This window comes from Polypterus senegalus, chromosome 9 (genome assembly GCF_016835505.1).
Source record: "Polypterus senegalus isolate Bchr_013 chromosome 9, ASM1683550v1, whole genome shotgun sequence".
Lineage (NCBI taxonomy): Eukaryota > Metazoa > Chordata > Cladistia > Polypteriformes > Polypteridae > Polypterus > Polypterus senegalus.
The window spans coordinates 41,575,755-41,600,441 of record NC_053162.1 but is presented as its reverse complement, the minus strand read 5'-3'; the positions used below and the strand labels follow the sequence as shown (position 1 = coordinate 41,600,441).

The window sequence follows — 24,687 nt, the reverse complement described above, 5'->3', positions numbered from 1 at the left end:
TCCATGGCAGGGCCGCATGTAAGCCGGTGCCTGTCACAACTGTCATGGGTGCAAGGCAGGAACATCTGGACAGGGCGCCAGTCCATCTCGAGGCAAACACACCCACAGAAAGGCCAATTTCAATGCCAGTTCACTTATCTGGCCATTTCTTTGGCTAGGGGAAAGAAACCCACGAACACACAGGGAGTGTTTGCAAACTCAACTCTATAGGCATCTTGGATGCGAATCTCAAACTAAAAGGCGCAGAGCTACCGCTGAGCCACGTGCAGTCCTTCGATTAACACACACTAATAGACTACTGTACACATTATAAAGGGCATCCAGCCATTACTAAATCCCATTACTGTTGGTCAAAGGGTCTCGGAGAACACAAGCCCAAACATGTGTAACATTTCTACAGATGAAGACCCCCACACGCCTCTAGGTGATTTAATTAATAGAGTTTCTGGCTAGGAGGTTATCTCACTTTTAACAATTTGGCAGCGCCGTTAGCCAGTCGTTTCATGCAGCGCGGTTTTTCCCACTTTTGATTTTGTGTCGCGAGTATTCAGTTGTTTCATTGAGGGTCCCCCTTGGTGATTTCGACGTGTGGACCCTTGGTCGAACATTTACGCAGTCAGGCTCGCTTGGATAATGACAGAATTACTCTGCTTTGCCACACATTGCGATTCTTGACATAACAAACTCAATATATTATGTTGATTAAAAAATAATGAAATCTTATACATTATAAGCAACGCATTTTTTCAAAATTTAAATAAAAACATGCTAACTGCATGTAAAAGGAAAGTAAATTGCGTGTTCTTCACTTTTGAAAAAAAGTCCGACTGCTGTATCTGACCATTTTTAAGTAACGCATTTTTATTTAGAAGTCCATATAGTTCAAATAAAATGTACACTTAACAATTCATTATTATGTTTCCATTATTTACTCATGCTCGCGGGAAGCAGAACCTACTTTAACAACTGAATAGTTTGTATAGGTGTATTAAATTTTTTTATTGGGCACTTCTTTTTATATGACGACGTTTAAATATACGACTTAGGCAAAACGTGGGTCGCTAGGGGGCGACTGCATGGACCTCTAGATTCTTTAATTTATGATTTAACGCGAAAATAAAACTTTGAGTTTTAAGTTTCACTTTCGATTTCTCCCCCGTTGGTAGGAGGCATCGGCAGCTCTAGTAAGTACCCGGGCGTATTTTTCTTTCCTCTCCAACCTAAAACTCTTATAAACCTCAGCTTTACGTTGCTCAGGTACAGTTTGAAGTTAACCTTTGTAAAGTCCGAATTCTTGGGTAGTAATGCGCAGGCTCTCTGAAATACATGTACTGGATCTCAGCTGCTCTGTGAGCCTGCTCTTGTTGGATTTAAGAATCGTCAACTGTCGAGATCACTTAAAGCAATCGCATTCTTCATTTCTGCGTTATTTGCCATTGTTCAAGGTTGAGAGTGCGCGTAATATTAGCCGTTTTGTAGAGCCCATGACGGCATGTCGCAGCATGCAGGTGGTGGCAGACATTTGTCTAAAATGGGCCTTGTACTCGTGGGTAATTTTGTGTCTATCTTTTTACCTTCTTAGTTCAAATGTAATTTAAAGCTTACCGACTCGCCTGATGCCTCGCAACGCAGGGCGGCACAATGAGATGACGCGCCTTTGATTTCGCATTCGATATAACACATCATAGGCGTTGTGCTGTGATGCCTGCTTCCTCCAGACGCTCCTGCGTATTCAGTCAGCTTTTCAGCCAATGCGAACTCCTCGTGTTGCAATTCACTTTATTTTTTCTAATTCAGCACTTGATATGCATTGTGGACTGGGGCGCGCGCTGCAGGCGTATCCTTCAAGGTGCCGCTTTCATGAGCTGCCCCGACTGCTGTGCGCGCTGCCGGCGTGTATCTGACCGCTTCTTGTAGGTCGTAACTGTGATATTTCATATTTTAAAGTCATCATTTCAATTATTATGTAACCTTATCAAATTATAATAAAGAGTAAAATATAAAAATTTAGCGCAATATTTTAGCAACATTTTAGGTACTCTTTAAATTATTTACTTTATTTAGTAAGTTATTATTTTATAACATGCTATTAGCTTCGGTTTCATTGTTTCCATATACAGTACCATCAGGTAACGTGTATTGTAAAGCACAAGGATTTGTTTTCAATGCATGAAATGTGCCAAATGCATTTATTATTATTATTATTATTATTATTATTATTATTATTATTATTATTATTATTAATGGATTCTGGGTCCGTGCGTGCATTTTTAGCGCTTACATGCATCACTGGTTTCGAATCCAAACCTTGAATCAGCCTGCGTGGACTTTGTCCCCGTAAACTTGGGTTTTCCCCCCATAGTCTAGTTTTCCTCCCATACGCGAATTTGCTAAGCTAAATGGATACTTCACCTGGGTCCAGTGAGTCACTGAGTGCGTGGTTGTGCCCGGCGGCGGACTGGCCAGAGTGGGCTGATGCCTTGTACAAAGGGTGCCGCGACTTCTAACTGTGCATGCGGGTTTCAAAGAGGATGCAAAAATGTCGACATAGGCTCAGACCCATAGGCTGAACTAGATTCAAAGGGATTGACAATGTCTCATGGAAATGTTATTTTTAAGTGATATATACTGTACAACGTTATCTCGCACAGTCGGTGTTACGCACACTTTCTCTTAAATATTTATTATTTCTTACATAATCACGTTCTTCCGTGTTACACTAGCAGACATAACATAACGTCGTCCAACCGAATGTGAAAAGTCCTCATTTCTTTGGTCTTGCACATGCCAAAAGAGGCAGAGAATAACACAAGAACATATTGAGTCTATTAAATAATCTATTTTCTTTGTCTGAAAGAAAGCCGACTCGGTTCTTTCAGACAGTGGACGTCCTGTTTTACCTAATTTTTAGCTGCTGCCATTAGGCTGCCGATTTAGGTTTCTAACGGTGTAGAGCAGGAGTGGGCAAAGTCATTCCTGGAGGGCCGCAGTGGCTGCAGGTTTTTGTTCCAACCCAGTTACTTAATCAGAAACACTTATTGCTCAAGTAACGCTTCTTCATTTTAGTGGTTTGGCTCATTAAGATTTTGAACCCTTATTGCCTGTTTTAGTCTTTAAAAGCTCTATTCTTGTTTTTTAACTGCTCTTTATTAGCAATAAGATGCAAATGACAAAAGAAACGAGCATTTCTCCATTTAACTTGTTTCCACTTACACCTGTGTGTATTTAATGTGCACTCTTTGGTTTAATTACTTAGAAAGAGAGTGAAGAGAAAAAAAGTAAAGGGCTGAGAATTACTCCTCAATTTTAGACTTCAAATAATTTGGACGATATCCTTAGGAAAAAAAATCTAAGATATGAGAATGACTTGACATGGCAGATTTAAAGCATTAACAAGTCATGAAATTAAATTATTGGCAAGGATTATTTTCTAATTAAGTAACTGGGTTGGAATAAAAACCTGCCGCCTCTGCGGCCCTCCAAGACCGAGTTTGCCCACCCCTGGTATAGAGCAACAGATTAAAGAACTCGGGTATATTCGCATTTTGAATTTTATTGCTTCTAGAGATGCAGGTAAATTCTATTATTATTATTAAAGGTAATTGTTCTGTTTGTACAAATCTTGAGTGTGTGTACATCAGTTTTTGAGTCATGGCTTATTTACCAGTGTAACTTTCCTACTACAAACAATACTAAAGTCTGCCTAAGTTATTCTATCCTGTCATATTCTTTCATTGCTTTTGCTTTTTGGGTATATTCTGCTTTCCTCAAGCTGCTGAAGGGATACACTCCAGACGCTGAAAACGAATCTGAATATGTTATGTTATGTTACAGCGGTGTAACCCAAATTGCTAGCGTTCCAAAAATTAATAATAAGCGCATAATGTTCGTAAATATCGTTTACATTATATTTAAAATACAATATATATGTTATATACGTACATTAAAACTGCTACGCATACATGCCGAGAAAATGCATAGCCGAAATAAATCAGCTGCTTTGCCCATTGGAGCAACCGATAGCTTTTGATAAAGGGACGAAAAGAACGAGAAAAAAGGAAACGATTGTCACAGAATAGAACAACTATTCCGAAAATCAAGAATACAAGGTAGGCCTTTCAACTGGACTTTCGCGTTCTCAATATATTATGACTGCAGCTAAAATATTATCAAATTAGTCAGCTCCTTTGGGTTGCAGAGTCGAGGACACCATTATCTATCATCCGCTAATATTTTGCTAGTAAACATGAGCTCGCAACTGTTATGATTTTGTCAACTGATAAAATGTAGTTGTGTACCCCATGGGCTTCAGAAAGAACATTGGGATACAAGAGTCGGGTCTATTAAATTAGGCTGGAAATCTCAATTGGCAGGAGCGTATGGAACGCCATTTCTGCCAAAATCTGATCGATTATAAGGTAATTATTAAATAAATACTCTCACGAAAAAGAGCAATGATATATATAAATGAGTCAATAAATTTAAAAAAAATTACAGCATACAAGATTGATTCACTGATTGATTGATAGGCGACAAATCCGCCTTAATTAAATAATAGGTAAATAATAAGCTTTCCTGTAGAAACGTCCAATGTCCAACTATGAAACGTAAACAGCAAAAAAAAGGTAATTATTAAATAAAACCTGCGAAGTCAAATGAAAAAAATCATTATTGAAGCTGAATATTGAACGCTAATGTAGCATTTCATAACTAGTGTTTAGTATTATAAAACATTGCTCTATTTTACGATTTATTTATGTATTTCATTTATAAAGAAAAACTTTGGCTTAATGTTGCTTTGAAACTAACACTAACTTGATACTTTTTAAGAATTAGAATGAGAGACGAAGCAATAGTGTTTCAGTAGGCCTCCGTTTATTCTATCCTTAGGCCAGGGAAATATATAACATATTGAAAATTAACAAAATGGTAAGCTAATTTTTAAAAAGTCAATTTTTTGGGGAAAAAAGACTCACTCCACCAAGGAACCTGGCTACGCCCTTTTTGGTATGTTATATTATTTTAAAGTCAAATAAAAGAACGTATTCCCAGGCCTCATCCCACCGTGTTTGTGGCTTGACCCCGTCCTCCATTAATTTATGCTGCATAGTTTTATCAGGGGGCACCGCCTTTTAAACTTGATATATGTTTTCATTGCCTATCCAGCAATCTTAGTCTCCTTCATAAAATGAAATAGAATTTTAAATGTTAATCTTGTGCCATTTAAAAGTAACGATGATGTAACTTTTAGGGACCAAATACGCATGTGGAATTGTGATAAACCGAAAACTTCGCTCTGCGTTCAGAAATTGTACATTGTCTTCATAATTTATGACAGTACATTCTTATATTTTAATAATGGATTATTATTCTATATATTAGTTTAAATCGGTATTAAATCTCTTTCATGATTCCTAGGAGACGACGTCCATGAGAAAAATGTTCAGTTAAGGAAATCAGTATCAGATGGAAATAAATGTCATAATGCGTCCTTTAAGAAATATATTTAAATCGATATAATCTTTGACACCTAATCGCAAATCAATATTACATGAAATAAGTAAACCGACACCCTGCTGATTGATTGAGTTCGTTGTTTTTCTTAACTAATTACCTAAAGAGTAGCCGATGCAGTACATCATACTTCATATTGCCGCTGCTAGCTGATGATATGCCCACCTGAGCGCGTCTGTCCATACAAATGACATGGAAGGTCCACCTCCCGCTCCGTCCTTTGCAATGTTGCTTTATGAATTCAGCTTTTACTCTTACTGTTCTCAAGGCTTGCCTAGCAATGGCTGCAGTATTCGTGAATACAGTTTCAAAATTTAAATCGGTATTTTGAATAATTGCCGCAATCATTGGCACGCGTATGCACGACTGTTTCTGTTATTTCTAATATTTTTACACATGCAAGCGCAAACTGATGTCTGCTTGTTTAAGATGTTCGTTTTTTAAATAAAGATTCAGTCGTAAAAAATATTATTGCATCGTAGATATTTGATTCATTCTTGCTAAGTTTTTTGTTACCACATGTGAAAACAAATGATAACATGCATACAGCTTTAAAAACAACAACTACAATTATCCGTTAATTAAATGCACAATATTTGTTTTAATCTTTTCATTTTTTTATGGAAGAACTTAAAATTTTCTGATCTAGTTACCTGCGTGCTTTTTTTAATATAAAAAAATATTTTCTTCGGCCTGTCCACAAAAGTTAGCATTACATGAGGGGGCATTTATTATATATTTAGTTAAGTGAGTGATTAAACTATAAACATAAAATAAAATAACATTAAATGCATATTTAGTTAATTTGGTGATTAAACAATACTTTAGCATAAAATAAAATTGCATTAGATAAGTATTTCATTGACTTACCATAAACTATAAATTAGCATAAAGTATAAGTGCATTAAAATGGTCAATTTAAATATTTAACTACAAGTTAGCATAATAAAAGTGCAGTAAATGCAAATTTGAGCAGCTGAGAGACATAATTATATGTTAGAAAAAAATAAAAATTGCATTAATAAATAACTAAAATTAAAGTAATATACAATAAAAGTGCATTAAATACATATTTTCTTAATTGAGGGATTTAACTATGAATTAGCATAGCAAAAGTGCATTAAATATTGTACTTATTTAATTAGAGATTTAACTAAAATATCATAAAAGAGCATTAAATAAACATTTAGTTAACTGAGCAAATAAGTCTCCTTAATAATACTACAAAACTATAAAAGTGCAATAAATTAATAAATATTAAGTTAACTGACTGATGAAGCAGTAAAGTACCATAAAGTAAAAGTGCATTAAATAGAGATTTATTTATATGTTTACATGATAAAAGTTAAATATTTATTTAACTGAGGACTAAACTATAAAATAGTATAAAATTGCATTAAAACACAAATTTAGTTAGCTGAGAGATTTAACTATAAGCATAAAATAAATATGCAATAAATGTACATTTAGATGAAACTCTAAATGAATTTAAAATAAAAGTTAATTCAATAAATGTGTGTTTAGATTAATGTATAAATTAATATAAAATAACTGGTAATTCAATAAATGTTTAGTCAACGGGAATATTACATAAGTATAAAAGAGAACTGCAGTGTATATATATTTAAGTACCTGAAGATTAAGTTAAAATTAAGCATAAAATAAAAACATGTATTGTGTCAATTTAAATCCACTGTCTAAATGAAGACATTCCTTTACTCACTAGCATGGATGGACAAAATAGAATTAAATTTTCACTCTCCAAAAAAATCTGATTTTGATGTTTGTGTTCATTTAATTCTTATGTTCTTCATGTAACATATGAAATTATATTTTTCTGGGCTTAGAGCTAAGGTCATTGCACAGCCCGAATATTTAAACATCAAAGTTGCATTTTGCAATGTGAAGTCGAGCATGGTTTAGATGTGTTTTAAATATAATGCGTGGTATTTTGTTAGGTCAGCTTTGTTTCTCTTCCTTTACATTTACACTCCATGCCTTTTATATCATAGTGTCCAGTCTTGAATTTTCTGACCCCGTTCATCCCAATTCTGAGTCATTCAGAGTCGGAGAGAGCCCCGTGCGCCAAGCGGGAACAAAACCTGGACGACTTTTTGGCGTTCTCACTGCAAGATATTGCGTGTGCTGTGGGCGTGGCAATCGCATCCGACCAGCGGTGACGCAACTGCAATCTGTTAAATTCAGACTCGACGCACAGATCGACTACTGGAGACGAGAAGCAGAGGCATGGGCTTCCTAGACGCTCAGTTTTATAGCGCCATGCTTTTACCTGAGGTTATCATGACCTTGTGCTGACAGCAGTGGCGGTGAGCGGTGACCCAAAGGAATTATGGCTTTCTCTTAAACACGCTGTATATAATCTTTTAGCTAATGGAGATATAAAAGGTAAACCAAGTGAGATGAAAACGTTTCTCGAGTAATTGCTAATAACACATTAGAAAATTGTGTTTATGTTTACCAGAACTTAATAATTTCCATAGATGTACCGATGTACTTGATGTACATATGACTAGTAGACTACTAAGAAGATCGCTAGACTTTAGAGAGCGTGGTGGAGAACCGTAGCAGAAAATGTACACATAAAATGCTCTAGAAAGTTATAACACGATAAAGGAACACTATCACCATAAAGGTGCCAGAGTGGTTCTCCAGAGTGATGCCATAGGTGAAGCGTTTTTGGTTCTCAAAAGACCCATCCACATGTTCCAGAAACAACCTTTATTTATTTATATCCATAGCAGGTTCCATACAGTAAATTACCATGAAATATCAATGGGCCATTATTTTAAAAGGACTCTGGCTGCAAACAATCACATAGGGTACAGTTGTGCTTGAAAGTTTGTGAACCCTTTAGAAATTTCTATATTTCTGCATAAATATGACCTAAAACATCATCAGATCTTTACTCAAGTCCTAAAAGTAGATAAAGAGAAACCAGTTAAACAAATTAGACAAAATATTATACTTGGTAATTTACTTATTAAGGAAAATGATCGAATATGCATATTTGTGAGTGGCAAAGTATGTGAACCTTTGCTTTCAGTATCTGTGTGACCCCCTTTTTGCAGCAATAACTGCAACTAAACGTTTCTGGTAGCTTTTGACCATTCCTGCACACCGGCTTGGAAGAATTTTACCCATTCCTCCGTACAGAACAGCTTCAACTCTGGGATGTTGGTGGGTTTCCTCACATTAACTGCTCGTTTCAGGTCCTTCCACAATATTTCAATTGGATTAAGGTCAGGACTTTGACTTGGCCATTCCAAAACATTAACTTTATTCTTCTTTAACCATTCTTTGGTAGAACGACTTGTGTGCTTAGGGTTGTTGTCTTGCTGCATGACCCACCTTCTCTTGAGATTCAGTTCATGGACAGATGTCCTGACATTTTCCTTTAAAATTCTCTGATATAATTCAGAATTCATTGTTCCATCAATGAAGGCAAGCCGTCCTGGCCCAGATGCAGCAAAACAGGCCCAAACCATGACACTACCACCACCATGTTTCACAGATGGGATAAGGTTCTTAAGCTGGAATGCAGTGTTTTCCTTTCTCCAAACATAACGCTTTTCATTTAAACCAAAAAGCTCTACTTTAGTCTCATCCGTCCACAAAACATTCTTCCAATAGCCTTCTGGTTTGTCCACATGATGTTTAGCAAACTGCAGACGAGCTGCAATGTTTTGTTTTTTCTGGAGCGCAGTGGCTTTCTCCTTGCAACCCTGCCATGCACACCATTGTTGTTCAGTGTTCTCCTGATGGTGGACTCATGAACATGAACATTAGCCAATGTGAGAAAGGCCTTCCATTGCTTAGAAGTTACCCTGGGGTCCTTTGTGACCTCGCCGACTATTATACGCCTTGCTCTTGGAGTGATCTTTGTTGGTCGACCACTCCTGGGGAGGGTAACAATGGTCTTGAATTTTCTCCATTTGTACACAATCTGTCTGACTGTGGATTGGTGGAGTCCAAACTCTTTAAAGATGGTTTTGTAACCTTTTCCAGCCTGATGAGCATCAACAACTCTTTTTCTGAGGTCTTCAGAAATCTCCTTTGTTCTTGCCATGATACACTTCCACAAACATGTGTTGTGAAGAGCAGACTTTGATAGATTCCTGTTCTTTAAATAACACAGGGTGCCCACTCACACCTGATTGTCATCTCATTGATTGAAAACACCTGACTCGAATTTCACCTTCAAACTAACTGCTAATCCTAGAGGTTCACATACTTTTGCCACTCACAAATATGTAATATTCGATCATTTTCTTCAATAAATAAATGATCAAGTATAACATTTTTGTCTCAGTTGTTTAACTGGTTTCTCTTTATCTGCTTTTAGGACTTGAGTGAAAATCTGATGATGTTTTAGGTCATATTTATGTAGAAAAATAGAAAATTCTAAAGAGTTCACAAACTTTTAACCACAACTGGCTAAGTCCAGGTTTTCTTGACCCGTCAGTGTTCTGCTGTGTAGCCTACTACATATTTGAAGATTTCTTTTTTTTTTTTCTACATAATAGGACATTTTTCAAAATACAAATAACAAACTTTATGCAAAGAACACTTCCCAGAATGAAATGGTGCTGTGTCTAGCAATAATTATACAAGTAGCCACGCAACCCAGAAGCATGAAGTGCCATTATATAACCATTATATGCAAGAATGCAGGCACCCATTTTTTCCTATATAAAAGTATGCACTTCTAAACTTAAGAAGTTGCATTAAAATATATGAGACTTCAGTATGGCCTCTTGATAATCTTCTTTATTATAGTTACTGGATATCCTTCCATTTTGAATTGCAAATTGCGCTAGTTCTTGTAAGAAAAGGAACTGGATATGTTGCAAGTATTTTATTTTGTATTTTATTTATGATAATGTTACTTTGATTGCACTTCTGGCAATTGTAATTCCATCCTTACATCTTCCATGTTATATAATTGATTCAGAATTGTGGGGATCTCCCATTCCTTTTTTGGGCTTGAACCAGTTGATGGTATTGCCAGCTGCACTTGGACCCATCTCGATCCTGCATGGGTTTCCTTTTATTGCAAAATACCTTAATTCACAGATCAACAGCGGGCCAATTCAAGTCCTAAATTAGCATTTGTGAATAAAAACTGTGCCCGTTAAACTCAAGTTCATTGTTTTATACAGTATACAGTAAGCCTGGTATTATATAAAAAATCTGTTCTTTTGTGTACAATTTGTTGACATTATTCTGTCAACTGAGTGAAAAGATAACTGGTGAGGATTTAGAGGGATCGATAACAAAAAGATGAAGCCAGTGAGTGTCCAATGCTCAAGCGCCAGTTTATTCCCTGATAACTGTAATCAGTTTCATACTTATCCATGATTTAAAAATGGGAAAATGATCACGAAAAAAAAACTATTGTCAGTGAGACAAAAGTTATTGTCAGTCTAAGCATGAAAGATTTATCATATTTTTTATAAGTCCTTAGTTTACTCATCACCTTGAATACAAGGTATATACCACTTATTTAATATATCTTGATGTATTTGTCAATACAGCTGATAAACAAATTATGCAACTGAGAATGCGTGGTGGATGTTTGCTCACTGCCCGACTAATCAGAAGTGTTACCTGATAGGTGACCACTCAAATAATCAGATTATGAATAGACCTATCTATCTATCTATCTATCTATCTATCTATCTATCTATCTATCTATCTATCTATCTATCTATCTATCTATCTATCTATCTATCTATCTATCTATCTACAGTGAAAGTACAAGACTTTATACATGGTAAAGATTTGGGGCAGCCACCCGTATAATATGTTCCTGGCTGAAAAAATAAAGAATTGTAAAGCAAGAGTAGTTTACAAGACTGAGTCCAAAACAGAACTGAAATCCAGAGGAGGGGAGTGAGGTTTTATAGGGAGTCTTAGGGAAGTGATGTCATCGGGGCTGTGACAGGAAGTGACATCTTCAGAGTCGAGGGAACCTGGCGGGATTTCCCTGGAAAGGTCTGCAGGGAACTTAGAAAGAAAGTCAGTACATCCTGCCGCTCCCTGGCCAGGTGAGTCACTACCATTCTCTAAGCCCTTTAGTTGCCTCCAACTTCGCACGTTTGTGACATTATCTATCTATCTATCTATCTATCTATCTATCTATCTATCTATCTATCTATCTATCTATCTATCTATCTACACATGTGCTTTGTTACAAATGTTTATTTCTTGATGAAGGCTTTGCTTTTCTTTGAATTAACTTGATCTAATTAAAAGTCAAATGTCTTTCAGTTTTTTTTCTAACCCTTCTTACAAATTTCTGCAAGTGGTGTCAATAATAGTGGAAGGCACTGTATATATATACAGTAGTGTGAAAAAATATTTGCCCCCTTCCTGATTTCTTATTCTTTTGCATGTTTGTCACACAAAATGTTTCTGATCATCAAACACATTTAACCATTAGTCAAATATAACACAAGTAAACACAAAATGCAGTTTTAAATGATGGTTTTATTATTTAGGGAGAAAAAAATCCAAACCTACATGGCCCTGTGTGAAAAAGTAATTGCCCCCTTGTTAAAAAATAACCTAACTGTGGTGTATCACACCTGAGTTCAATTTCCATAGCCACCCCCAGGCCTGATTACTGCCACACCTGTTTCAGTCAAGAAATCACTTAAATAGGAGCTGCCTGACACAGAAGTAGACCAAAAGCACCTCAAAAGCTTGACATCATGCCAAGATCCAAAGAAATTCAGGAACAAATGAGAACAGAAGTAATTGAGATCTATCAGTCTGGTAAAGGTTATAAAGCCATTTCTAAAGCTGTGAGACTCCAGCGAACCACAGTGAGAGCCATTATCCACAAATGGCAAAAACATGGAACAGTGGTGAACCTTCCCAGGAGAGGCCGGCCGACCAAAATTACCCCAAGAGCGCAGAGACAACTGAGACATCTGAGAGGTCACAAAAGACCCCAGGACAATGTCTAAAGAACTGTTGCCTCAATTAAGGTCAGTGTTCACGACTCCACCATAAGAAAGAGACTGGGTAAAAACGGCCTGCATGGCAGATTTGCAAGACACAAACCACTGTTAAGCAAAAAGAACATTAGGGCTCGTCTCAGTTTTGCTAAGAAACATCTCAATGATTGCCAAGACTTTTGGGAAAATACCTTGTGGACTGATGAGACAAAAGTTGAACTTTTTGGAAGGAAAATGTCTCGTTACATCTGGCGTAAAAGGAACACAGCATTTCAGAAAAAGAACATCATACCAACAGTAAAATATGGTGGTGGTAGTGTGATGGTCTGGGGTTGTTTTGCTGCTTCAGGACCTGGAAGGCTTGCTGTGATAGATGGAACCATGAATTCTACTGTCTACCAAAAAATCCTGAAGGAGAATGTCCGGCCATCTGTTTGTCAACTCAAGCTGAAGCATTTTTGGGTGCTGCAACAGGACAATGACCCAAAACACACCAGCAAATCCACCTCTGAATGGCTGAAGAAAAACAAAATGAAGTCCTGACCTGAATCCAATTGAGATGCTATGGCATGACCTTAAAAAGGCGGTTCATGCTAGAAAACCCTCAAATAAAGGTGAATTACAACAATTCTGCAAAGATGAGTGGGCCAAAATTCCTCCAGAGCGCTGTAACAGACTCATTGCAAGTTATCGCAAATGCTTGATTGCAGTTATTGCTGCTAAGGGTGGCCCAACCAGTTATTAGGTTCAGGGGGCAATTACTTTTTACACAGGGCCATGTAGGTTTGGATTTTTTTTCTCCCTAAATAATAAAAACCATCATTTAAAAACTGCATTTTGTGTTTACTTGTGTTATATTTGACCAATAGTTAAATGTGTTTGATGATCAGAAACATTTTGTGTGACAAACATGCAAAAGAATAAGAAATCAGGAAGGGGGCAAATAGTTTTTCACACCACTGTATATATATATATATATATAGACTAAGCATTACGGTGCTCCATAAGCCCCAAACCTCAGGCCCAATAATAACCAACAGAGTCACAGGTTAAATAATGGATTTTTTAATACAACCACCACACAAACACTGAAACATAGCACAAAAACCATTCAAACAATAAAGCTTTTAAAAAAAAAAAAAACACTAATCAGTCAAAGATTCAGCATCTATAGAATTATTCTTGATAATACTGCAATTCATTTACTAAGTAGGTTTGCCATACTAATAATAAACATAAGTAACATGACTCCAATTGTATAATTTGTTCAGACAGAAATCTTCTGAAACGAACATGTTATATAACATGAGTCATATTATATAGTAAGAATTGTCTTTCAATGTCAATCTTTTGTTTACACAAATCAGCACATTTTAAAGTTTGTGGTATCCTTTTTAAATGGATCAGACATAAATTTCGTGGCTGTCAAATTTATTACATTTAATTTTTATACAAACTGAGCAAATGGATTTCATTGCTGTATAATAAATTTCAGGCCTACTCAGAGAAGTGATTTCCAGATATTCTTGCAATACCCAAAGCTGAAGGTGACAATGTTTTGAAGATTTACAAATTATTTATTGGATATGTTTGCTTTGCATAGCAAGTTTATGTAATTCAAGCGTAACATGTTTCTAGGCTCTGTACAGTATCTCTGTTTGTACAATTGATATGATTTTGTTGGATCAGTCATTGGTTAAAGTGTTTTAAATGAAACAACCAGATTTCTTTGCCTTAAGACAACATAGATGTCCACACCTCAGCTTATCACACAGCAGTGTTGTAAGATGCACAAGTTGTCCCTCACATCTAGTTATTTTTTCAACCCTTCTGATGGGCTTAAAGGTATTGGACATTAGACTATTTTTTTAAATTTTTGAGAACATGTTTTGCAGGTTTTGAGCCTTTTGCAGTGGATAAAAATGCCTAAATAACTTAATTAACACAGAGTTGAAATTTACATTAGAAGAGTAGCAATTTAGGGTGGCACTGTGGCGCAGTGGTAGCGATGCTGCCTCTTAGTAAGAAGACCTGAGTTTGCTTCCCGTGTCCTCCCTGCGTGGAGTTTGCATGTTCTCCTCGTGTCTACGTAGGTTTCCTCCAGGTGCTCTGGTTTCCTTCCACAGTCCAGAGACATGGAGGTTAGGTGCACTGGCGATCCTAAATTGTCCCAAGTGTGTGCTTGGTGTGTGTGTGTGTGCCCTGCGGTGGGCTGGTGCCTTGCCTGGGGTTTGTTCCTGCCTTGTGCCTTGTGCTGGCTGGGATTGGCTCCAGCAGACCCCTGTGACCCTGTGTTAGGATATAACGGGTTGGATAATGACTGACTGACTGACTGACTGAGCAGCAATTCTGACAAACCTTTGCAAAGAATATGGGGATTCCCATTCCTTAATACTGAGTGAGAGAAAGTGAAATGCTGCACATAACTGTGGTTTGTAATTGTCAGATATTAGTTTGGTATATGTGTGTGTGTATGTGTGTATATTTCTGTGCCATCACAGAAAAACTTAAAAAATACTACTATACCTACACTTTTGCTCCTGGCACACTAAAAAAAAGGTCTCTTTATCTTTTATCCAACTTAAAAAGTGACAATGTCCATATTTGGATGGTTATGCTGCATTCTTTGCATAAATTAGCAGAGTTACTGAACACGTGAATCATGCTTAAGGATATCGTTACACTTCTGTTTTGTAGAATTTTGTCATCATAGGGCAGTCAGCACTGTCAGCTGACTGGCAGACTGGCAAGTTAAATACAGAGGTACTAGAGACTTATTTTGGTTTTAGTTTCACTCAAAAATAACTTATTTAGCACTTATGTGGTATGACATTAAAGTTCAATAAATTCTGAAAAGAATGATACCAAACATATATATGTAAGTTTTAAAATAAGCCTGATTTAAAGCGTGACATAAAATGTGACATAAAATTGTTGCACTTTTAAACTTTTAGGATTTTATATATATAAAATATTTGATCAATAGAGTGTGTTTGAAGTAGTCATGCAGATAATTAGGTGCTGAAATCCTGTGGGGCTACTCAAAGAATAAATATGGGATAGATTTGTGTCTTTGAATTCCCGCTATAGAAACATATAGAAAGATGATTATAGTGCTCTGCTTGAACCCATTCTTTATACATCCTCTTGTGTGTTCAGCCAAGGAGTATGTCGTTATGAATTTGTTTGCCTTGATTTCAACAATTTTACACCTTTCTGATGATGGAAAAAATATTTTAAAATTCTTTATTTTTCTTTTATGTATTTGGGAATGCATTGTACAGTTTTTGTGGTATAAGTATAAAGCATAATGAATTATGAAGTAATATGAAGTTGAATTCTATGCATTCATGTTCTAAACTTAATTACCCTGAGGGGTGTTTTTGAGAGATATGAATTTTATTGCTAGAATGTATTTTGTTTTTAAATATATTTTCTTTGCACATATCCATTTCATTTCTAAAGATGCTTATTCTGACCCAAGTTTTACAGCTTACTATGCAATGCCAGAAAGGGCACTGCCACCTTGTGTACCTGAGAATAAACAGATTGGCAAAACTATTGCAAAATTTGGTGGCAGTGGGGTGGAAATGCAGCTGTATTTGCACTTCATGTTTTCTCCCACGCAGTTTATTTCTTCCTTGCTTATATTTGTTTCTTTTTTGCACTTTCTGCTTTCATCTGCATATTAAAGCCTGATATTCAGAATGCGTACTTTGTATTTCTAATATAAATTATGAAGATTTGTGTAGATACAGGAGGCTTCATGTTTGTTATTTTTGCGCATATTAGGGGATTTCCTTTGGATTGTATAATAACTGGCTAAATGTGTTTCAGTTTTGTTATGAGGTTTCCAGACAGACATGATACAAACTTGCAGTCACACTTTCACTTTTATTGTTTTTTGTGTTTGGCAGACCGATTTAAGCCAAGGTGACTTACAGGATCAGGAATCTTTGAACTGTGACTTAGTCAGGTTAAGAGACTCAGAATCACACAGGCAGTCAATGGCAAACGTTCAACCAAAAGCATTGCAGTTTGCAGTTTAAAGTCCAGTGCCAAAGCCAGTGCACCATAGGGCTTAAAAAATCTTTCAACTGAAAGACATGGGATTAGAATTTAAGAGTTTATACCTTATTAGTGCTGTTTGGTCCACTTTGTTAGGTGGCATGTTCAGTTCAATCTCCTGTGATTTAAGTTCAAAAATATTTTTTAGATGTTTCTCTCCAAAGCAGCCTACAAATTAAAAAGTGCCTAAAGACAAATATATGGGCAACTGAGCAGGTATTTGCTAAGGTATACTTTAAATTAAGCTTGAAGGTAACTTAACAAGGAGTATTAAGACTATGCACAAACACTTAATAACAATATTTCTTCCCAATGAAGATTACAGATACATGGAACATCTTTTCTAGTTAAGTAATGAGAGCACATTATGGACTGACTGCAAGACTTCAACTTCAACGTTTTTGGTTAGGTAAATAAGAATTGAGGAACTGTACTGGGTCAGTCACGAAAATATTTCTTATATGTTTTTGAAATGTCAGGCCTCAGAGTTTAAATAATGTCTGAAAAGGTAAAGTTCTTTTTAAAGTAGAGGTGGGTTTATCAGCAGAGTGATGATTAGATGTCAGGTATTGACTGATTGTTTGCTGTAAATACTTGCCTAGTATATGGTGTATCAGTGTTTTGTAGCACAGAAGTATGGGATGCCAAATTAGCATTTAAAGATATCTGATGATGATAATCTGTGAAATTTGCCAAACGTTGTTCACAGTGAATTTGCTGAGTTTGTCTGTGTCGTTTTTGGCAAACTTTTTCCAGAAAATTCACTGTGTGACTGCCTTAAGCAAACTTTTCCCATACTCCATTAAAGCCTTGCAAGGCCCGTGTGGAAATCACAGAGCAGTAGCAACCAGTGTTGGGTGGGGCTGTCACTACTCAACCTGCACTGCCAGCCTGATTTGCAACACCCCTGAACAGAATTCTCACATTTGTATGCTATAAGCGAACTCCACCTCACACTTTATGGCACTGACCAATCTGCTTCGCTCATGCATGACTAATTTACAGCATAGTCACACGTGCATGATGTCACTAACCAATCAGTAGTTCGGCTTTATCTGCACCATGCATGTTTAAAAAAAAACTCACAGTATTTTCATTGCGAATGGTACATTAGCTGAACATCCATCCATCCATTCATTTTCTACACCAGCTTTATCCTGAGCAGAGTAACAAGGAAGCCAGAGCCTGACCCAGAAAGCACTGGTTGCAAGGCAGGAACGTAGCTGCAGGATATCAGCTGACCATAAGGATAGTATTATGAAAATACTTTGTTTTGCATAGATTCTTTGTCTCCAATGCTATATTAAGCATGTTATGCTCCTCACTAGGTAGCACAGATAGGGTAGTGGCAGAGACAGCCCCAGAGTGTGTAATGCTGATTGCTTGCATCACAGACACGGTAGGTGTTAGTTAGTTGTAGTGACAAGAGGTCAGAAGACGCAGGGAGAAATAAAGGACTCAGAGTATAATTTTATCTCAGAGAGGCAAGGCAGTGCAGTGGTCAGCACTGTTGGCTCACAACTCAATTTTGGCCACAATAATCATTTCAGCATACTATGTAGACTATTGTCTAGTTCACAGTTACACTTAAAAAGCATTGCACCAATATAATCCTCTCAAAACTATTTCAATTCCTCCTTCAACCCCCTCACCCCCACTTTAACTTCAATGCATTTGCAGAGTTGACTCAAATTCCCTAAATTTCAGCTTGCCAAATTCGAGGTGAAGCATATTTAGTGGGATTCTTTCATCACTGTTCGTTGTATTTTAAGATTTCTGCACTACATTTTGAGATATTTCAAATGCCTTTCAAGATATCCCACATACATTTTCAGATATTTCAAATGTGGAAAGCCAGCCTCCCGGACACAGACAGACAGACATGTCCAAAAGCACACTCCTTTATTACTCTAAGCACCACAATGCCTTGTCACCAACAGTCTTGTCACTTTCTCTTTCTTTCTTTCTCTTTCTCTTTTATCTCCACTCCCCTCCTTACAAGCTCCGTCTCCTTCCTCCCAACTCCGGCTCGTCTACTGGAGGGAGGCGGCCCCTTTGGCGACCCAGATGGGCTCCAGATGCTCCGTCTGACGATACTTCCTGGTGTGGTGCAAGTGTCAGGAGAGCACCCGGAAGCACTCCGGGTGCCCCTAGGATTTCTTCCAGCAGCACTTCCTGGTTTGGCAGAAGTGCTGCCATCCAGGGTTCCATAACTGTCCGGGCGCCCCCTGGTGGTGGCCACGTCCTCCCATAGGGATGAGCTTTCCAGCTCCATTCCAGTGGCCCCCAAGCAGACCCGGGCGGCTGCCCTCTCGTACCCCAGGGGAGGTATCGTCCCTCTCGTGGACCGTCCAGGCGTCCTGGCTGGGTAGGGTCCCCAGCCGTCTGGCACACAAAGTAAATGCCTTTTCCATTTCAAGAAATTTGAAAATACATTTTGACATTGAACTTCCAGCTATCTTAAAGTAACACACAGATCATTTTAAGATATCTGAAATGCATTTTAAGATATCTTAAAATAGACAAAAAGAAAAACTGACAAAAAATAGGCGATTTTACAGGAAGTCATTTTGAGCTATCTTGAATTGCATTTTAGGTATCTTATATTAACTACAGACTTATTTTAAGATATCCCGAAATGTATTTATCAAAATGCACAGGAATTTACTTCAAGATATCTTGAATCACATTCGACATGTTTTCAGACATCTGCCATTCAATTTAAGTATTTTAAAGTTACATCTTGCCTGAAGAAGGGGCCTGAGTTGCCCCGAAAGCTTGCATATTGTAATCTCTTTAGTTAGCCAATAAAAGGTGTCATTTTGCTTGACTTTTCTCTACATTCATAATGGCTAACACGGTACAACACCTTCGTACTCTAGTTATCTTAAAATATACGTTGAGATATTTCTAAATATTAGTTTGTCTTGCTATACAGTAAGCCAGCTTGATGGAGGTTGTGTTAGCCAGCAGAAGGAGCTCAGGAGATCTTTTGTGACACTGATGGACAACTGTAGTCCAAGTGGACTAAAGTGCTCTAATGACTCTGTTTGGAAGTCCCTCCTTGAGAGTGATGAGCAGTCATGACAGGACTGTTACATGGAAATGAAGTTGTACATGAAGATGTGGTCAGGCGTATTCTCCAGGGGCCTCATGTATAACGCCGTGCGTAGAACTCGCACTATAACATGGCGTAAGCACAAAAGCCGAAATGTGCTTACACACAGAAAAATCCAGATGCAGGAATCTGTGCGTACTCCAACTTCCACGTTCTTTCGTTACATAAATCCCGATCAGCGTGAAAACTAACGCTCGTGCACGCGCATTATGTAACGTCCCAACTCCTCCCCGAATTACGCCTAATTTGAATATGCAAATCAATATAAATAGCCCTTAAGCGCAGCCTTCTGTGAAAAGACAACGGGAAAAGCACGGGGGAAAATATAAGAATTTCAGCGAATACCAAGTGGAGGCAAAGGAAAAACATACTATTTGTTCAAATAAACCGTGGAATAATCAACAAAAGGAAGTTGATCGAGTGACATAGCGTGTTGGAGAAACTTGAAAGCTCACATTCACAAAATCGCACAGTGCCGGAAATAAAAAAGAAGTCACATATCAAACTTGCCGTGAAAAGAAGAGTTGTAAGCCCACTGTCTGAATGTCATATGAAAGTTTACTAGGGTTACAGAGAAAAAAGGCACACGGTGGGGAAAAAGCACGAAATGTCAACTTTAATCTCGAATTTTCCACTTTAATCACGTAGTTTATTATGTCATTTAGTAGAACATTATAAACGTCATCTTAAAATCGTTTAATTAACCAGTTTCTCAAAATTACATCGTAATTAAAGTAGCAGGTTAAATGCTTTGTTTTGTATTTGATCTTCTACTCGTATGTGATCTATGTGTGTGAATCACTACTTGCTTCTTAATCTTTTGTCGAAATTTGTCGCTGCGTTTTTAGCTGTGTTGTTATTTTCTCTTTCTGTTTTATATTCAATATATATTGGCGTGGCCGCCCCAAGAGTCCTTGCTTTTCTTTCCCCAAGTAACCGATCGCCATACAATCAGCTCTGTAATAGACGTTAAGCTATCTGTAAGCTTAGCGCCGATTCTTCAAAACGTTTAAAGAACATTGAAATATCTTCGTAGTACATGTTTAATTATTCTATCCTTAACGACACTCCCAGTGAAGAATATAGATTATTTAAATGAAGTTAAAGTTTTATGTGTATAATTTAACAAACATATTTTGCTGCATTTCACCTTAAAAATGATATCGTCATCATATGTAAATATGCGCTTTATAAAGTGGCCCAGGTTGTGAGATATTATAACTGTAGTGCAAGTTTACAGTGTGGTGATTGTACTTATAAGTACAAACCGTTCTACAAGGAGCAATTGATTGAGTGCATTTAAAGTTCTTGGGATTAAACTGTTTCTGAACCGCGAGGTCCGTACAGGAAAGGCTTTAAAACGTTTTGCAGTGGCTGAGACAGCGTGTCCTTAATGCCGTATACCGATAATTCTCTTTCCAATCAGCTGCTGCTGTGATTCACACTCAGATACAGTGATATAAATACTCCGCGTGGTGCAGTGAGAGCAATATGGAAAAAGATGATCCGCTGTGGCAACTCCTAATGGGAGGAGCTGAAAGAAGAAGAAGAAGAAGAAGGTGCAGCGAGAGTAACAACACTAAAGCAGTTATGGTATTTGGAATACTATGGCTGTTCCCTGGACCATTATATTGTTACGAGTTAATTACAATCAGATGCATTACACTAATAAACAATATGCGGTTAGTTTCTGTGTATTTATAAAGCCGCGTCATGAAAATAATGAGTAATCACACAAGAACAGTAGCATTGCTTTGACGCTGGGTGCCGCCAGTTTGCAAAACCGAGCGGAGAACTTGCGTATGACAAGGCATGAGGTACCGTGGAAAAGTGCGTGGCTTTACGCCAAGTGTAGGTTTTATACATCGCGATTTGAACGTGGAAAAGTTCTTACGCAACATTTCTGTGCGTACGCACCGTTTATACATGAGGCCCCAGATGTTTTAGGAAAGGAATTTTCATGAGCATTTTCAGGTAACTGAGGCATTGCTCTAAGTAGACTTAAGATTATCAAGCAACTGTTGGCTAAACAGATGAATTGTTGGATTCAGTGGCCTTTTCTTGGATTTAAATTGACTTATGTTCTCATGAACGCGGATCGCGGAGGAAATTCAAAAACGTCGATTAAGATGGTTCGGCCACGTCTGTAGGATGGATGAAAATCGACTACCGCACAAACTCCTATGGAGAAAACGCCCTCCTGATTGGAGGATACAACAAGAAGCACCGGAGATGACATGGTTGAAACACGTAGAGAACGACCTAAAGAACCAGCGACTGACAGCAATCGAAGCAAGAACCGTCTCAACCGATCGACTACAATGGAAGAGTGTGGTGAATAGAGCATGGAATCCAGCGGCACCAACAGCAGCATATTGGCTAAGAGGTCGACCCCCTTTCCAAGTGCCAGCTATGGAATAAAGAAGAAGAAAGAAGATGTTCTCATGAAGGTTAATATCAATTTTTCACAAACTTTATGCTCTTCACAGTAGTCAAGACCAAAGTCATTGAAGGGTCAAAGTGATTATCTTTGTTGATGGTGATGTTCACTTACCCATGTAGAGGCAGGCGAAGATCCAGGATTATCATTATGCTCAATAAGGCATAATCATTATATATGCTGTATACAAATATCTAATAGACTACAGCAGAAGGGGCTGCCATGCTGTCTTACAGCTATAGAGTCCTGGGTTCAAATTCCTGCTCTGGCACTGTCTATGTGTAGTCTGAACGTTGTGCCAATGTCTCCTTGTAGCTACCACAAGTTTTGGCCAAGTGTGGGTGTGCACCTTAATGTGGCCCACAATGGACTGTTGTCCTGTTAAATCCCTGCCTTGCATCTAATGCTGCAAAGTTAGGCTTCAATGATAGGTCAATTATAAGAAGGATGTGAAATGTGCATCAGTGAGTGAGCAGAATTAAAAGTGTCATGATAGAGCAGTGGAGATGGATACTGCTTCAAAGTCTCTGGGAGCCAATGGACTGCATCTGACTTTATCCATGAATGTGACTGTTACAACTGACTGTGGACATTCCAGAAGTTTGTTTCTCCAAAAACACTCTCTAAAGGAATTTCATTTTCCATTGTCAGCTGGTGATTTCTTAAGTTTAATGCTAATGGAGATGTTATATTAACCAAATTGAATTTGCTCTACTTTGCTATGTGCTTATCATCATGAACATTTTAGATTCTGTATGTAATTGACATTACAACACTTTGGGACTGAGCTATACAAAAATACATGGAATTGAATTGAACTGAAAGTTTGTATCCCTATATGATTAGTGTCTATGGAGGACTTCCCTTGATGCTCCTGCTTTTCTCACTAGTATGTGTATTAGATTAATTGGTAACTGTAACTTGGCTTGGGATGACTGAATCCAGATATGTGTCTACCTTGTGATGAAAAGGCATCCATTCTAGGACTGATTTTTGTCTCATGACTCATACTACATCCACTAATTCCTGACATAAATAAGTATTGTAGACCTGCTAAAAAGATGCATGACTGAGTGTAAGAAAGCCTGATGCTCTTAAATTGTGTTGTGTGTTGCCTGGTAATACCAGATGATTAGATTACATTGACCACCCTGTGTGTTGAGAGCTAAATTTATCACTTGATCTAGTATAATTAAAAAAAAAAAGGGCTGTGGTTGGGGTTTTTTAGCTTTGCTCTGATGGAGTGTTTTTATTTAACACTTAACTCTCACAGGTAATAAAGTGCCCCTTGACGTTTTATGGCTTTTTGTGGCATAATAAAGCAGGCCTTATCTCTTGGGGATTTTGTATGCTTAAATTCCTATTCAGGGTTCTGGCCTTTTCTTATTTGGTATGCTTGTGTTCGGTTGAAGTTTGAAGTTTGATGATCTGTTTGGCACGCTAAGCTAACTTTAAACAAATCAGTTGGTCTAATAAGCATATTATGAGTGTCATAGTGGAGTGGTAGTTAGCCTCACAGATTCAGATACCTGGCTTTAAATCTTTCATTCTTTGCACATTCTCCCATGGTTCATGTGTCCTTCCCTTTGCAAGTGCTCATACACATTACACATGATAGATTATCAGTCTGTAAATTGGCCCATATGTGTACATTTGGGAAAAATTATCCTGTATGTTTTGCAAAAGACTGCCATTTATTCCAGAGTTAGTTGCTGTCTGTAATTGTTCTGACCGCCCAGCAACCCTGTAATGTTATAAGCAGGTTCAAAACATAGATGGCTGCAAAGATTTAATGAAGCAACCAAAAAGGATTGAGTATGCTGAGCTCAGGGGAAGTTTTCATTTTCTGAATCTTGCTTCATTTTGTGTAATCAGAGAAGAATGTAATAAGTTCTGGAGAGTTGACACTTGAGTTGGTGTTTCACTCTGCACCAGTCATGTTTATTTACTTTTGGCAGGCTTCCATTAATCTTATCTCACCAGTACAACAGTCCAGAACATTTGAGTCAGCTTACCTGTTGTTTCCCATTTGTTTGGTATTTTGTTTCTTCTTTTTTTTAAATTCAACATTCACTTCCACAGCAAAGCTTTACCTTGTTCCCACCTTTCCCTTGTTCCAAAGTCAAGTCCATGCCAAAGTATACTTGTCATCCTAGCCATATACAGTACAAGTATACAGAGTGACAAAATGATGACAAAGCTCAGGGCCCACAGTGTACATGTAGTTCAGATAAGACAAGGTAGTGTGCACAGACAGACAAACCATGCAATATACATACATGTTTAAACAGGCAATATTCCAATACAATAACACAGAAACCCATTTAATGCAAGTTCCACAGATCAGTGGCCACAACATAACAGAGTTAACAGGCCTCCAGTTTCTTCTGAGTTTCAAGTTTATCACCAAATCACCCTGGGATAAAGGGACATCCTTCCATCCATTCATGCATGTACCATAAGGGTTTTTTTTGAGAATCTGTCCAGTACCTGAGGCTTCTTCTTATTCATTCATTCATTCATTCTCAAATGGACTTAATGCAGTTCAGGGTCACAAGTGGTCA

The 24,687-nt window shown here is 37.6% G+C and overlaps 1 protein-coding gene and 1 long non-coding RNA gene across 2 annotated transcripts in view; one reads left to right on the top strand and one right to left on the bottom strand.

The window, feature by feature from the left end:
• Window positions 1–1,899, bottom strand: part of LOC120535261 — a 35,111-nt gene extending 33,212 nt beyond the window's left edge. The window contains exon 1 of the long non-coding RNA XR_005634877.1: window positions 1,606–1,899. This is a non-coding gene — a long non-coding RNA (uncharacterized LOC120535261). The remainder of the gene's footprint in view (window positions 1–1,605) is intronic.
• nlrc5 (NLR family, CARD domain containing 5) overlaps window positions 1,152–24,687 on the top strand; it is a 167,759-nt gene continuing 144,223 nt past the window's right edge. The window contains exon 1 of the mRNA XM_039762978.1: window positions 1,152–1,184. The gene's annotated coding sequence lies outside the window, so the exon portion shown is untranslated. The remainder of the gene's footprint in view (window positions 1,185–24,687) is intronic.